Source organism: Hydra vulgaris, chromosome 07 (genome assembly GCF_038396675.1).
Source record: "Hydra vulgaris chromosome 07, alternate assembly HydraT2T_AEP".
NCBI lineage: Eukaryota > Metazoa > Cnidaria > Hydrozoa > Anthoathecata > Hydridae > Hydra > Hydra vulgaris.
Genome location: NC_088926.1, coordinates 23,847,269 through 23,863,710, shown reverse-complemented (window position 1 = coordinate 23,863,710; position 16,442 = coordinate 23,847,269). Strand labels below are relative to the sequence as shown.

The following is a 16,442-nucleotide window of genomic DNA, read 5'->3' as shown; positions in this document are numbered from 1 at the left end:
GGCGTTGAGTAAGAGGTTTTGATAGTAAGCCAGCGATATATATATATATATATATATATATATATATATATATATATATATATATATATATATATATATATATATATATATATATTCATAATTCCACTATTACGTAAAACTAAAATATTAAAACATCTGCGGAATTTAATAACTATATCATTTATTTATACAAACATTGATATATATATATAGTATCAATGTGAGTAGAGTTTCTCCTCTTTTAAACTATTTTGTTTTATTTTTGTAACTAATAAATGCGGTGTGTACAGCGTTTGTGTTTTTTAATAATAATACAAAATAATGCTGATATATTTATATTGATTAGTTTTTAACTTGGCAAAAATTTGTACTCATTCATCTTTTTTCTAAGACGATTCAGTTATACTATAGAAATATCAATAGTATAGAATAATTTATAGTTTCTCTCACTGCGAAAACATATCTAAAATAAGTTTTTTCAAATAAGTTATGTTGAATATTAGTAGTAATAAAATTTAATTAAATCAAATAGTTTTTGTTTACTTTAATAAATCAGTTTATTATTTAATTTGAGGAAGAATCAAAACTTAGTCGAACATACTAAAGACAAAGCGTTTTAAAATGAAATGTAAGTAAAGAACTCTTTAAAACCACGTGAGGTTGTGGAGAATATATTTTAAATTTTAACGTAACAGCCCGATTAGCGAACAATGTTTATGCTATATATTCATGATGATATATATCTAATATTTTTGCTACTCGGGAGTCATAATACAATTCTGTTTAATAACTAAAAACTAGATATTTTAAAATACAAGGAACATTTCAAATATTTACAAAAGAAACACTCAAACGCAGGCCGGAACTACCGATTTTTAAAGCAATAAATAGTTATAAAAAATAATTTTTATTCCTAATTTTTGTTACTTTTTTAAATTTTAATGCTTCTAAACTACGTAGCCTCCCAAAATAGATCGATGGTTCAATAATTTTATGGTTTAGATTATTAGACTACTTAAGGTTTACACTTTATATTATCTCACTCTCTTGAACGCACTTTAAGAGTATTGTAGAACAGTTCCAAAACCAAATTTGGGGCATATGAGCAACGTTGAATATGGATATATTTCAAAGGCAAAATTAGGCGGTGTAAATTTAAGTATTAAAAAGACACCAAAAAATAATTTTTAACTGTTCAAGATAAGCATATTTGCAAACAGCATATTTTGTGCATTTATATTGATACAATTAAATGTTATTTTTTAAATAAAAAAAGGGTCAGTTACGTAGATAACTTATTACGTTACAATTACGTAGGAAACTTACTTGAAATTACAAGTAAGTTTCCTACGTATCCAAAAATTACTTTTTGGATATTAAATACTAGCCTGGTGGGAGTCGATACAATATAGATAAATTTTTTGCTAGAAAGTAACTTTTTTGCTAAAGTTTGTACTGATTATTTTAAATTAAAAAAAAAAAAATTATTTACTTGAAAACGTGAAAAAGTCACATCTAAAATTCAAAAACATTTTTTATTTTCTAATTTGCTTTTTAATTTTACAACATTATCACCAGCGATGAGTAATCTCAAGACAGTGTTTTGAATGTCTTGACTTGATGTCTTGGCCTTGTTGTCTTAAACATAGAATCCTTTACTCTATTCATTCTGTCGGGTAAACTCTCACAGCATTAAAAAAAAAAAATTGCATATGTTTGTTGGATTTTTTTTTTTGTTTGTTTAACATTGTAAAAATATTTTTTTCACGATTTTTGTATGCTTAACATAAAATAAAATATAAACGTATATGCTGAAAATACAACAAAATAAAGTTAAATCAGAAAGAGGCTCAAAGAAGATAAGGATAACATTACGACGTAATGTTATCGTAATGTTAACGTAATTTACGTTATCACAATCTTTTCATAAACCTCTTTCTACAAGTTTATATAATGAATCATAATGGTAAAAAGCTTGTATAAAAATAATAATAATAACTAAGTTAAATAGGCAAGACAAAAATAAATTAATTAAAAAAGAAAAAAGAAACTCTTTTCTTATGATCAAATTTTTAAAACTCCTTTTTTTGTTTGAAACTTTTTTTTGACTGTTCTGAAACTTTTTGAGAAGTATTTCGATTGTATTTTTTAAGGAGTATTTTGATTGTATTTGTTGTTGTTTACTTTAGTTGCTTAATTAATTAATTACTCTATGCTTTACAATATATATTTCCAGCTATCAAATTTTCAAATTTGTAGAGTATTTTTAAATACTTTATTTGTATACATGTTGCCACATTACAGAAACAAATGGAGCCTAAAATGACAGGTACCAAAGCCAAAAATGAATAGGTGTTCTTTATCAAAAAAAAAAAAACTCTTAGATTCAGGTTGGACTTGTTAACAGCAGGATGTTGCTGAGAGATTGGTGCACTCAGCCCAAAAAAAATTAAACTATTGGCAGTAAAATTAGCATTCAACCGTCATTGCTGGAAGTTACGACAGAAAAGCAACTAACCTTGTGCTCAAAGACGTTTATACAGCAAGTCTCGATGCAGTTTTCTTATCAGAGAATTTCTTATTAATTAAATCATTAATTATAAGATTACTCTTTGCTTTGGTAATATCAGCGTTTGTGGAAAGCATTTTATCAAGAGGAGATGTAGTAATGCGCTCACATACATATAAAATAGTCAACAAACTTTTAAAGAACTTCTGAGATTTTTTTAAAGATGTTTCTGAGATTGTAAATTAATTTAAGTCTGAATATCTTGTAGAATTACAATCTACTACAATGCTTCGATGCAATAGGTTTTAAACTTTTCTAAGTCATAACTAACGGATTCGTTAAAGCGTTCGTTTCTTAAAGCTCTAATCACAAAGGATTGGTTATGGCCATGGCAGATTTGACAAGTGTACGTCTATGATATTTTCTATATTTTTACACTACCAAAAAATGTCTGAAAATATTTATTAGTAAATATAATAATTTTAATTGGTTATATGATTAAATATCATTGATATTTTTAATATTTGAAATTTATACAATAGAAATATTTTATAAATATTTTCTTTTTTTAACAACTAAAAAATAAAATTCAAAAACTCATTTATTTGTGCTAAATATAAAACTACAGTCTAACGACGCCTAATGATACGGATCATTTGGCGGTTGAAACAGCAAATAATTTAAACCAGTCCTAGTAAAAGAAAAATGAAAGAATATTTTTTTATTAAAACATTAGGGTTATTATTTTGTAAATTAGGAATAATCTATTTTAAGAACCTCTCTCTCTCACTTTATATTTATATATATATGTGTGCGTGCGTGTGTGTGCGTGCGTGCGTGTGTGTGTGTGTGTGTGTGTGTGTGTGTGTGTGTGTGTGTGTGTGTGTGTGTGTGTGTGTGTGTGTATATGTGTGTGTGTGTGTGTGTGTGTGTGTGTGTGTGTGTGTGTGTGTGTGAAAAAAATTTGTTTTGCATTGTCTTTTTCAAAAGATTTCTTGAAAATTCTTATCTGTTACTTCACGTTTCAACATTCAACAGCATGTTAAATGTTTAATATATGAAGCATAATAATAAAAATTAGCAAAAAAAAGCAAAATAAGAAAAATTAAGACAATGTTACTGTATTTTTCCAAGTTTACCAAGTTTTTTTATATTAACTTTTTATTTTCACAGAGCTCCGAACCGTGCGTTACAGTAGGAACTGCCAATCATTTTTTTTAACGAATAACTGTACTAATATATATAATTCAACATTGTACATTCACAATAAAATAATATTTTTATAATACCATATATTAAAGAAACCTAGCCAACTAAACTCACTGTCAGGCCTTGATGATACGAAGGTATAAACAATTTTATTTCTGTAATGAAATGTGTTACTAAAGTCTCCTCAGATGAATTCACAATAATCAAAATAGAAAGATACTTAAAGATGGCAAACCAATACTAAAAGATTGTGCATAGCATAGAAAGACATTGCATAGAAAACACAAAAATTGCTTCACACTACATCAGCTGTGTTTTTTATAATTTTACTGATAACAACTTCAAATCAAACAGTTGCTCTTATTATCCGGAAAATGTAATGACTATACTTTACTCGCAAAATGAGATAATTGAAAACTTAGTTGAGAATCTACCTGAAAATGAAAAAAAAATTTAAATTTGATGCTGTCATAGGTATTGAATCTAGGTATTCTTCGATATGTGCAACAAAGTAAAGTTAATTAGTATGCTTTTCACCAAACCGTAACCGGTTATGGTTAGGTGATCGAGTCTCAAAAAATATTTTCTGTTGAGTGCTGAAAACTTACTTTTCTAAAAAAAAAACTTCTCAATGCATATCAATTGCTCATTTTACAAAAATGATGCTGGTGAATTAAAGAAAAAAGTATACCAAACAGTAATACAAAAATGTGATCAGGATGCGAGAAGCACTTTATGTGCGGCAAACTATGTAGTTGACCACTTTCCTAAAGATGTTCCAAGTGTGAAACAGGTCACAATAAAAGTTATCATGCTGGTAAGAATGTAATTATTATTATTACAATAGTTAATAAAAATTGAAGGTTTTATTGTTTGATTATATATTTGATACTCTCCAATACCTAACTGTACGTGTGGGAGGAAGGGGTAAATCTCCGATTATGGGAAAATTGATTAGTACTTCAAAAATTGGAAAAATTAGTTAGTATTTAAAAATGAATATGTAGTATTTCATACATTCCTTTTGAAATTACCTTATAACGATTCTAAAAAAGAATCACTAATAACCGATCCATAGGTTAATCCATCTACCCTAATAATTACTAATAAGTGTCTACTTTCACTGAGTATAAGACCTCCCTTCCTACAAATAGGTAGGTGAGAGTAATAGAGTTTGCTTTTCTATCCACTACAAGATCTTCAATTATTAACTTTTTTCATTTAGGGTGTTGTTCAGTTCAGGGTGTTATTACAAACGAGGCTGAAAATTTAGTGTACGCGATTTTAGCGAATGTTTATAAATTAAACAACGTTAAAGTTGGGCAGTTTGTTCTTTTACCAAAAAATTTTGAAAATCAATCAAATCTCAATTTAGGACAAAGCTCAATAGCTGATGATAATGATGTGTTAATCAACTTCATGGTTAGGTCAAATAAAAGTTTCTATAGGTGTAACACCCACAAGATTTTGAACACTTACGTAAAAGAACATATGGAGAAGTTTGTTTTTAGCGTAGATGACATGGATTTTATCATTTTATACGAATATTTTGAATGTAAAACTTTATTGCAATAGCCATGTTACAATAAAAGTGAAACTTTATAAAATTTTATTTTTATCGCAGACACTGCCTCTATTATGATATGTTTTGTTTTTTTTGATTTTCTTTTGTTTCTTTTTACTATTTTAGAAAGTTTAAATAACTATCAAAAATGTGAAGAAAAAAAGTTAATAGAATAAGTACAGAGAAAGGTTTCAAGGTAATCTTTGAATTTTTTTTTGTTTTGTAGTTTTTCAAAACTTTTTAAAATTTTTTGTTTAAATCAAATTTTTTTTGTTTTTTTCTTTGAAAATTTTTTTTCTTTAACTTTGTATTTAGTTTTAAAGCTTTTTGAATTATTTGATTATAAAATGCGCTAAGTTTTAAGTGTAGCTATACTCTTAATTAAAAGGTGTAAAATTACACTAAAAAGGTGTACAGCATGAAAAACACTGAAATAGTGTTAATTTACACCGTTTTGGTGTACTTCATGCTGCACACCTTTTTGGTGTTAATTTACACCGTGAAACCAAACGTGACAAATTTTTTGGTTTTCTTAAAAAGTCCTCCTTCGATCTTATCCTCTTTCATGAAATAAAATCTGGACCGTCCGCTGTTGATCAGTGGGGTGAAGAATGGACTGGCGAGTCTATTTGAAACTCTGGTCCGAGTCCCAGTTGTTGTGGGGTGGCGATTTTCTCTAAGTTCAACATTTTGTTAACCGAACTAAAAAGGGATACTAACGGTAGAATATTAAACACCATGATAAAAATTGATGAACACGAAATGCAGGTGCTGAATATTTACGCGCCTAACGTGACAAGAGAAAAGTGCTATTTTTTTGGCAACCTTGGAGATTTCTTGCAGGAGCCAGGATTACCCGTCCTGATGGCCGGGGGTTTCAACATGGTCGAAAGCCTGCCTCTTAACACAGAACGCTTAAACAGTATTAAATACCACACCTACTGCATTGCAGAACTCGGGGTCTTCCAAGGTAAGTATAACCTAGTTGATGTTTTTTGTTATAAGTTTCCCAATGAAAGAGAATTCACATAGCGCAATCAGACGGTTAAATGTAGACTCGACGGGATCTACTGCCCTGATAAGGTTGCCAAAAAAATTACGTACACCAAAATTTTCACCAACCCTTTTTCCGACTACGAGTTCATGTCAACAACCGTCAATTTTAGTAAAACTAGAAAACTAGAAATTAAATTGTTCCCTATTGGAAATTGAGGTACATAGACAAAAAGTTGAACTCTTAATTAAAGATTAGCAAACTAAAAAACGGTATTTTTGCCAAATAGAGAATGGGAATCTGAAACTAAACATATGAGCTAAATAATACACTGGCTCATAGCAAGAACAAAATGTTTGGTTAAGTGTTCCTGTTCCCTGCAAATATATTTCCTTTTTTACAACAAAAATATTGTTATTTATGATTAGACAATCACTGCCAGCCCTTAGTTTATGATATATAGTTTATTATTTGCATGTTTTCTGTAGCTTTCGTAACGTGGTGTTTGTGTAAAAGTCCTGTATTTTTTTATTTTTACTTAATAAAATCTTTCTTTAATAATAATATTCAAGTAGTCGTAATCATCTTCATTTAAAACCTTTTCCAAATTCTCGACTTCGCTCAACGGCTCAAAAATATATTAAACAAAAAAATACAAAAAAATATAAAATTAAAAATACAAAAAAATTAAAAATTAAAAAAAACACACACACACAAAAAAAATATATATATGGATATAGGGGAAACCGGGGCTAGTTGACTCGGTTTTTGCTCTAAAAGCTCTGAAGCCCTAACGCACATTTTTTTGAAAATATTAAAGCGTAGTCGTATGAATTTGGGTAACTTTTAAAAGTAGCATTCATTTACAAAAAAAAATCCTTGGGGTCTTGCCGGACCTTCAAAAAAAAAATTGCGCCAAATTACCCACCACGGGGTAAGTTGCTTATACTCAAGGGGTAAGTTGACTCACAATAATAAAAATTAAAGTTTAAGGTCCTATTTATATGTATTCCAATAATACTTTAACCCCCCACCCCTATTATTTTAAAAGAAATCATAGATGAAATATACTTTTATCAATATCATCAAACTTTTGGGTCAAGTCATTATAACATTATAATCAAAAGAGTAATTATAATTAAAAAGTATATAATTAAAAAGTATAATATAATTAAAAAGTGAAAACAAAACAGTGTTCTCAATTTATGGTTATACAATAAGAATTAAGTCGTATATTGTTTTATTATATGAATATTTTCAACTAATTGAGTTTCAAATCGGCTAGCAGCAATTATTGCAAATGAAAAACAAAGAGTTTCCGATTATGCATGACTCGTGAGTTGATTGTAAAGTCAACATCAGTTACATTACTTATATTCAGCGCTGTACTTTCCACAGCGCAGTCTTGTTTCGGAGATGGTCTATCTTTCGGAGATGGTCTATATATATATATATATATATATATATATATATATGATATAGACTGGCATAAAATCGTGTTCACTAAAAATGTTAACATTTAGTGGGAAAATTCCTGTTTTTTCAAAACCAATCTTGATATTATTAGGGGTACATGCTAATGTAAATGAGTTACCCACAATACCTGGTATACTGTATATAGACATTGAGGAACCAGAGTGCATAGTCATCCATGCATCGCAAGCTGTGTTAGTTTATTTTTTAAAAGGTCCAAATACACTTCAATCTAGAGGTTGAAGTTTATTGCTGCAATGAGAAGGAAATGAATAAACCGATACCCCATTTTTTTTAAAGTAATCTAAAGCCTCTACTGAAAGATGAGAGCCATAATTGTCTAATAGCAACAAAACGAGTCGTTCTTTCGTACTTCTGGCATATTTGACAAAATGATGGGAAAACTGCAAAAATTGCACTTCATTTATCCAACCAGATGGGTTTGCCGCGCCTGCACTTCCATTCTGAGCACCATTTAAAAATTAGCTTTCAAATTTCACACGAGGAAATATGAAAAATGAAGGATTTGAATTTCCACTCGCAGAAACAGCAGCTGCCACAGTTCCTAAATTGCCTCTCTCAGCGGAAGTAGCACGTCCAATTTTTTAAAAACCTTTTCTTTCTACAATATGATCTGGAGTTTGAACTGTGGTAATACCAGTTTCATCCAAATATCCAAATATCTCCACTTTCTAACTTTAAACGATTAAGAACAATTTGTAAATTGTTGTAAAACTTTTGAACATTTGTTGGATTAAAACTGGAAACACGTGCTTGACTTGTTGCCTCAGGTTTTCTTATTGACAGTTTTTTGTGCCTTTTTGAGGGAAGTACTGAACCAGTCCTCTCCAGCTGCTTCATTTGCACTCCAATTATGAGACATTTTTATACTATTCGCTTTACAATACTGATAAGGTAGTTTCCTCACTTCCTTTGGAAAAAGTCCATAATAAATATCAGAGGCTTTAGACACATATTGTTCCAACAAATCTTCTTGAAAATCAGTAAAGACTTAAATGAACAATACCAATATTAAAATAAATAACACTATATATATGCACACACACAAAACACAGTTATGAAATATAACTGCTATGTTCTTTAACACACACATAGATTAACACACACTAACACACATTTATAAAATATAACTGATATGTTCTTCAAGACCATTGAGCAATATATATGTAAATTAAAACACTAACATAATTTATATATATATATATATATATATATATATATATATATATATATATATATATATATATATATATATATATATATATATATATATATATATATATATATATATATATATATATATATATATATATATATATATATATATATATATATACCTGTCTAGATTTTATGTAACCTGATATTTGCTGACCATGATGTTGTTGTTTTTGCAGTATCGGGACAAACTTTTTTCAGGGATATTAAAGTCTTCGACTGTTTTTCGTATAGATTTTCCTTCTAATAAAACAGCATCAACAGCATTTTTTATAACGTTTTGAAGAACTATAGCCCTCTCTGTTTTTCGTTTATAGTTTCGCATGTGATCAATGTGATCTATCTATCTAATCGATTTTAATATAATATTTAAAAAAATTAAAAATAGAAAACTCTTGAAATTTACGTCCGATCGCAATTAGATTTAGTTGATTTATACGGCCAACTTGCCCCGCCAATATTTTGCCAACTAACCCGAGAGCTATTTGGTCACAAACTCCCCTACCGATCCCTGAAAAAGGTAAATAATAAAAAATGGATGATTGGACATATTTCACTAAACCATGCAAGACATAACTTTAATCAAGTTTACATGCACTTGATACAATTGCTTTAAAAAATCGAAAAAATAAAGAAGTTGTAAAAGTTACAAAAATGTGGAAAAAACACATAAATTACAATATCTTTTATGCACATACGCAAATCCTTACAATACTACAGTGAAAGATGAAATGGTCAACTAGTTTATCCACTCAGCACCTGGCTGTTTAAAAGAGAATTCACAACAATTTTTAATAGTCATACTCATTTTTTTACGTCTATTTTTGTTTAGTTTTTTTTTACAGGTCAAGGGGTAAGAATCGTGCTTATTTTTTTTACAGGTCAAGGGGTAAGAATCGTGCTTATTTTTAAGTTCCCTGGTTCGACACTTTTGACAGAAATTTATTTTATTTTTTTATTGTCTTTTGTTTTTGTTAAACTTGGGTATTCTTATTTTATTTTATTTGTACTGGAAAGAATAAAAAGGTTTTATTACCATTTGGAATGGTTACCATGGAAATGATTACCATGGAAAGAATTTAAAGGTTACCATTTTCTTAGCAAAAAATAAAAACTTTATGCATCAAAATTAGAGCTGTGGTTGTCATTAAAGGGAAGATGAACTGTTGAAGCAACGCGCATGAATCAAAAATTTTTTGATATGTTAAAAAGCATATGAACGTCAAATGGTAGTGCTTACAAAATTGTAGTGCATATCCATTTGACGTTCCTGAAATCCTGCATAAGTGTTTTACTTTTAAAATAACTAAATTTCACGTTTTAAACTTCTCTTGAACGTCTTTTGAATGTATCAATTTAGGCCCTGTGCCTACTCGGTATTTATGAACTTTCAGTTATTCGAAATTAACAGTCAAATCTTGTTATTTTACAGTAAATTAGGTTTCGGTTTGTTTGTTTATTTCACCGTTTAATAACTTTTACAATTTAAAAGCTTATAAATAAGAACACTGGCGGGGCAAGTAGAAGCCATTATTTTGTTTTGTCACCGAGCCCAATCGTACGTATATACAATAACCGTATAAAATATTTATACTTTACAAATTATTTATTGAAAATTATAAATGTAAAAATAAATAACAATTAGTTTAAGAAATACTTCAAGAACAATAATAATGTTCTTGAGAAAGAAAACAAGAAAACTCGACAGAAAAGAAAAAAAGAAAAACAAAAAAAAAATAATAATAAATCAAATTGCACGTATTTACACAAACCGTACTATATACGCATACTATTCAACTTAATTATTGAAAAATATACAAATAAAAATTACTTAAGCAGTAAACTTAAGCAAAACCTTTTTAAAAAATTGTGCAATTTTTGTTGCTCTTTTGTTTATAAAGAGTCTTTGTCAAATCTCTTTAATATGAAGCTCACTGATTGTCTGATTTTATCACCACTGTTGTCAAAAAGATACCATTTTTTAAAGAACTTTATTGCACCTGCAATATCTAACAATTTTTGATTTTCAGGAGGCAGATTGTTTAATTCCTGGTCTGTTTTCTCTTCTTCCATCGTTAATAAGAATGAAACCCAAAATTTCTCGATCTGTGGTATCATGCGCTTGCTTTATTGAAAATTTCATTTCTGCATAGTTAATAGTAAAATCACAATCTTAAATATATAAAGGAAATAAAACTACAACAGCACATCCCAAAATCGATTTTTGTTGATTATAAAAACAATACTTGTGCACAAAGGACGTTTTTTCACTAAAACTAATGTAAAGTCAGCATAGTCATGTAGGTCTAAACATTTTTTTACCAAATTTTAATGGAAATATGACCGGTATGCCATCATAGGCGCTATGCCATCATAGGCGCCTTTCCCCTACCTCAGAATTTCGATAAAGATTTATTGTATAAAATAAAACTTTAAAACGTGTTTATATATAATAAATATTTTCTTATTAAAAATTATTTTTAATCTTTAATTAAAATTTTTAAGTAGTTTAAATTGTATTAAAATTGCCCAAGCAACATGGATTAAATTTACAATAAATACTTGCTTAATTTAGTTAAATTGCCACTGACCGCCCTAAGTATGAACAAAATTTTATATTTTTGTCATTCATTTTAATTTGGCGGAGGTTTTATATTTTTTAAAGTTTATTTTTGATAAAGAGGATTTTTTTTTTCTTCTAAAAGAGGCTGAACTTTAGTTTCTAGTATCGTATTGTTTTGTTTAATGACACAAGATTCGCACGGTTACTACCTAAAATTTGTATGCGTACTGAAAAATTGTAGATTCCAACCCCAAAGAACCTACGCTTTGGAACGTTGCAAAAATGCATACAAATTAAATGTTCTAAAATCGTAAATACCTTTTGAGACTTTAATTATCGATATTGCGTTTTATCCTCCTCCGCCTAACTGCAATATAGAGGCTACATACCAAGGTCTGCAGAGACAAGTTTAGCTCACTAAAAAGCATCTTAGCCCGCTTCGACGGACCAAGAGTAAGTTAGTTTTAGGAAGAACGAAGTAAATAAGAGTGAAAGTTAGAAATAATCGAGTTAGAAAGTTAGGATAAAGAAAGCAAACTGACGTTGCACTGGTATCAGAATGTGCAACGTTTATAAAATGTTTTGAAACATATTAAAAAATTTACTTTTAATTCAACTTTAATTATTTGTTTTGCTTATCACTACTTTTTTTAATTATCAATCTGGAACTATTTTTGTTATCAATCTGTGTATGCACAATTAACATTGTTTTATTAGGCACTTGAACTTAAACTTTCGTTTCAATTGTTATTTTTTAGTTTTCTAATCTATCTATAATATAAATAACCGTAAATAGCACAATCGCATCATGTTTTTTTGTTTCTCGTGTATTACCATGTTTTTTTTATTGTTTTGAAACCTCACAGGTTGGTTTTGTTTTTTTATGATAATTTTTTTTTCCAGCTTTCTGTTGTTGTATTTTTTTTTTTTTTTTTAAATTAAAAATACTAATACCAAACTGTAGTAAGTAATTATTTTAAGCTTGTAGCATAGCGATACGTCTGCTAAGCTTGTAGCAATAGCGATATATCTGAGTCTTTATTTTAATTAAACGTTACTTTTAAGCTGTTATAGGAATGAAATGTAAATTTCAAACAAAAAAGAATATTCTACTCAAATTACTTACTGAAACTAAAGTTTATCGATGAAGCTTAAGTTTCACCAAAAAACGTTTCGGCATTTTAAAGCAACGACTATGTAAAATATACAACTCTTTCTATTTTTTACTGTTATATTAATTAACTCGCCGTTTGTTAAAATTACATCATTGAAATTACAATACTGGCTGGAGCAAGAAAAAGCCAAGTTGCCTAATCACCAAGTCCTAGTTACTCTGGTAAGCTTTTAAAAAACTTTTAAAAGATCAAACAAATAATAAATAAAATAGCAAATACACACAAAACTTTATCAAAATGCATTAGCCAGTGCCGTGGCTAGGCTTTTCAACGTTCCTAATTTAGGGAGAAGGATGGGGGGGGGGGGGGTTAGGTAAGGAGAGAGGATAAATTTATTTTTCTCTACATTTAATGAAAGTTAGTTACTAATGAATTACTCTATTTTATAACATACCTCGTTAAATAGCAGCCGTGGTGCTTCGTTAAATTGAGCAGCCGTAGCGCAGTGGATAGAGTACTGGCTCAGAGCCCAGAGGTATAAGGTTCGACGCCGGCTCTAGTCCAATAATAAAATCACTTTTTTGTTTAAAAATTTAGTTTCTAAATTAGTTAAATTCATGGACACGCGAAAGCATCATTCTACGCTTCAAACGTGCACCTTAGCACTCGTGAAACTCCTCACTGTGCAGAACAGTGAGGAGTTTCACGAGTAATATATCTGTAATGCACATTTTTTCGCGTAATCCTTTGTGTTGTTTTGTTTTTTGTGAATATTACTGTTTATATTTTAAATCTGTGTTAACAACTTTATAAAATATTTATATAAAAATATGTATACAGGAAAAATATTTCTCTACAACTAACAATAAAAAATTCACTTATTAAATAATTTACTTTTATTATACGAATACGGAAAACATACCGGAAAAGGTTGCAAAAAAAAAAAAAAAAGGCGCTCAAACTTTTTCATTGATTTCCGTTCTACTTTCGTCTCAACCCAACTGTTATTTATGATTAATCTATATATTTATATTTTAATTTAACAATTTCGTATAAAAGACCTAAAAGTTAAGGTACATCGAAATGGATCAAAAAGCAGTAAGCAAAGCAACAAAGTTGCAAGTAATAGGTTTGAAGGGTGACTATATGGTCAGTAATAAGGAAATAGCAAGAAATTGAAAATTTCAGAAAATCGCGTTAGAAATATTTTAAAGACATTTAAAACAACAGGTGGCATCCAAAGTCATGCATGTTCAGGAAAGTTAAAAAAAACTACTCAGCGTAAAAATAATCTTAAACTTCGTCAAGTAAAAGCCGATTCGAGGTTGAATTATTGTAAACTTACCATCACATTCAACGAAAACCGTGGAAAACGTATTTCTTTAAATACGGTTAGAAACATTTTATTTAGGAAAAAACTTGTGTTTATGCAGCTGTTAGAAAATCTTTGCTGACGGCTAGAGATCGGCTCAAAAGATTAAGGTGGTGTAAGGAGAGAATTGAGTGGTGTTTGAAGAAGTAGAAACAAGTGATTTTTAGTGATGAAAGTAACTTCAAAGAAATGTTCATGTTAGAAATTTGTGTGTGTGTGTGTATGTGTGTGTGTGTGCACCGCAGAAGAGCATTTAACTAGGAAGTTCACGCCTCCTTCCTTACCAATGTCATTTAATGGGCTAGAGCCGGCGGCGAACCTCTTGTTTCAGAGCCACAACTCAAACCCACTGCACCACGGTTGCAATGAAAAAAATTTCTTGTAGAAGTTCTTGTTAAAAGTAATAAAAGTTCTTTTTAAAATTTTTAAATCGGAAAAGTATATTAACTGCTTCGTTGCACCAAGGTTGCAAGATGGCGGTAGGAGTGTTTGTATTTAGGGCTTCTTTAATAATTGGAATAGATACGTGTAGCATATATATATATATATATATATATATATATATATATATATATATATATATATATATATATATATATATATATATATATATATATATATATATAATATTAATAGTAATATACAGAATTAAACAAAATCCTTTGAACTGTATACATAATTAAAAAATATTATTTAGAAAAATATACAAAAACTTTTCAATCCGTGACGTTTTCATAATTTTCGTAATGACTATTTACTAAATACGCCAACGACATCGACGTCTTAAAAAATCATAACTTTTACGTCCTCATTGCAGTTAACGTTTTGATATCGTTAAGTCAGCAATAACGTTTTTCATATCGTCTTTAATTCAAGTTCTATGAGCCAGATCAATTTTAATATATTTGAAATGCAAGTCTTTCTTCAAACAATATTTTTACTTTAAGTAGTTTACATTTTACTTTGCTTAACTCACAGTTATTTTTTTGTTTCATGCTTACCTCCTTTGTTTTTAATATCTTTAATTCAAATTTTTATCAATATTTTTATTAGTCTGTATAAACTTCTTTGTTTCAAAAAAGTCAGCTTCCAGAGAAGTGGACTTTTTTAGTTGTTAGATCTAAGTTCTAAGTTGTTTTCAATTTCATTAATTTCTTTAAAGCTATGGATATTTTTAATTATTTTCCAAGTTACTCGGTGAAAATCTTTAAGTTAAAGACGCAAAGTTTTATTCTTGTATTTTTAAAAGTTTTATCTCTTCTCTAAGTTTGCATTTCTTTGTTTCTCTAGTAAATTAGCAAAAAGTTTTTCAATACTCTGTATATCCCTATTGTAATTTCATTTATCTAGTACTAAAGTTTGATTATTTTATTATCATTTCTTGCAAATTCAAGACAAATTCCCCACTTCAAAAGCGTGTCCGTTCACTTTAGAAGTTGGGAAAAAAAGAAGTTTAATGGGAAGAAATCCCCCTGAGAATGGAGTTGTATAAAATTTAGAGGTGTTTTTTAAAATTGAAAGAATAAATAAAAAAGCACTTCACAATTCTTAAACTTTATAATACTTCCATAATTTTTTTTTAGCTATTTTCAGATGGTCTAGTGAATTTTTCAGGGTGTGATACGGTTGAAGTTGGAGCTTCATGACAAGAAGAAAACTGTTTTTTTGTTGTTGTTTTGCTGCTTTATATACTTTAAAATTAGAAAATTTAAAGTTTAAAAATTGTTTACGGCTTAAACTTTAAAAATTCAAAAAAAACAAAAAAAAAACAGAATAAACAAACTACATACTACCGCTGCTTAAGATGAAAAAATATAATTACGGTACCGTTGCAACGAAGTAAACCAGTTTTAGTCAAACTCATTAAACCCATTAATTTTTTTTGATAAAATTTATTTAGTGTTTAATTGCTGGTTTGATTTTTATTTTGATTACAAATTTGATATATCCTGCGGATTACCGTTACATAGATAAAAACGTCATTTAAACGTCAAACGCCTTTTATAAAATTTCAAAAAACATTCACCATTAAAACCACCAGCCAACACAATTTAAAAATAGATCACAAAAAGTTTTAATATCCTGTGATTTCAGAAAATGGATTGTTGTTATAAACTTTAAATGCATAAGCAACCAAAATCACTATTCTCGGTAGTGGTTTTGGTTGCTTATACATTTAAAGTTTATAATAACAAAGTGGCATCGGTACTTTCTCGGCAGGCTCTTTTTTTCAAACGCCGATTCCGACTTAACATTTCCTTAAAATACATCAACCTGGATTAATAGGGATAAGCGAACGGGTTTTAATAGCTTAATATAATATAAGCAAATTTTGTTGTACATATATCAACTAATTTATTTAGCCGTAGGCACGCATCATACATATATTGATTAAGGATTGAGTTTA

The 16,442-nt window shown here is 28.8% G+C and overlaps 1 protein-coding gene across 6 annotated transcripts in view; it reads left to right on the top strand.

Annotated features, from left to right (window-relative positions):
- The first annotated feature begins 436 nt into the window (after window positions 1-436).
- The window catches only part of LOC100208413 (microtubule-associated serine/threonine-protein kinase 3), a 95,426-nt gene continuing 79,420 nt past the window's right edge, over window positions 437-16,442 (top strand). For 2 of the 6 annotated variants that reach the window (XM_065801404.1, XM_065801393.1), the window contains exons 1-2: window positions 460-628; window positions 5,409-5,478. The gene's annotated coding sequence lies outside the window, so the exon portion shown is untranslated. Of the gene's footprint in view, window positions 629-5,408; window positions 5,479-16,442 lie in introns of all 6 variants that reach the window. The other 4 variants (XM_065801395.1, XM_065801403.1, XM_065801406.1 and 1 more) reach the window with 4 other exon arrangements.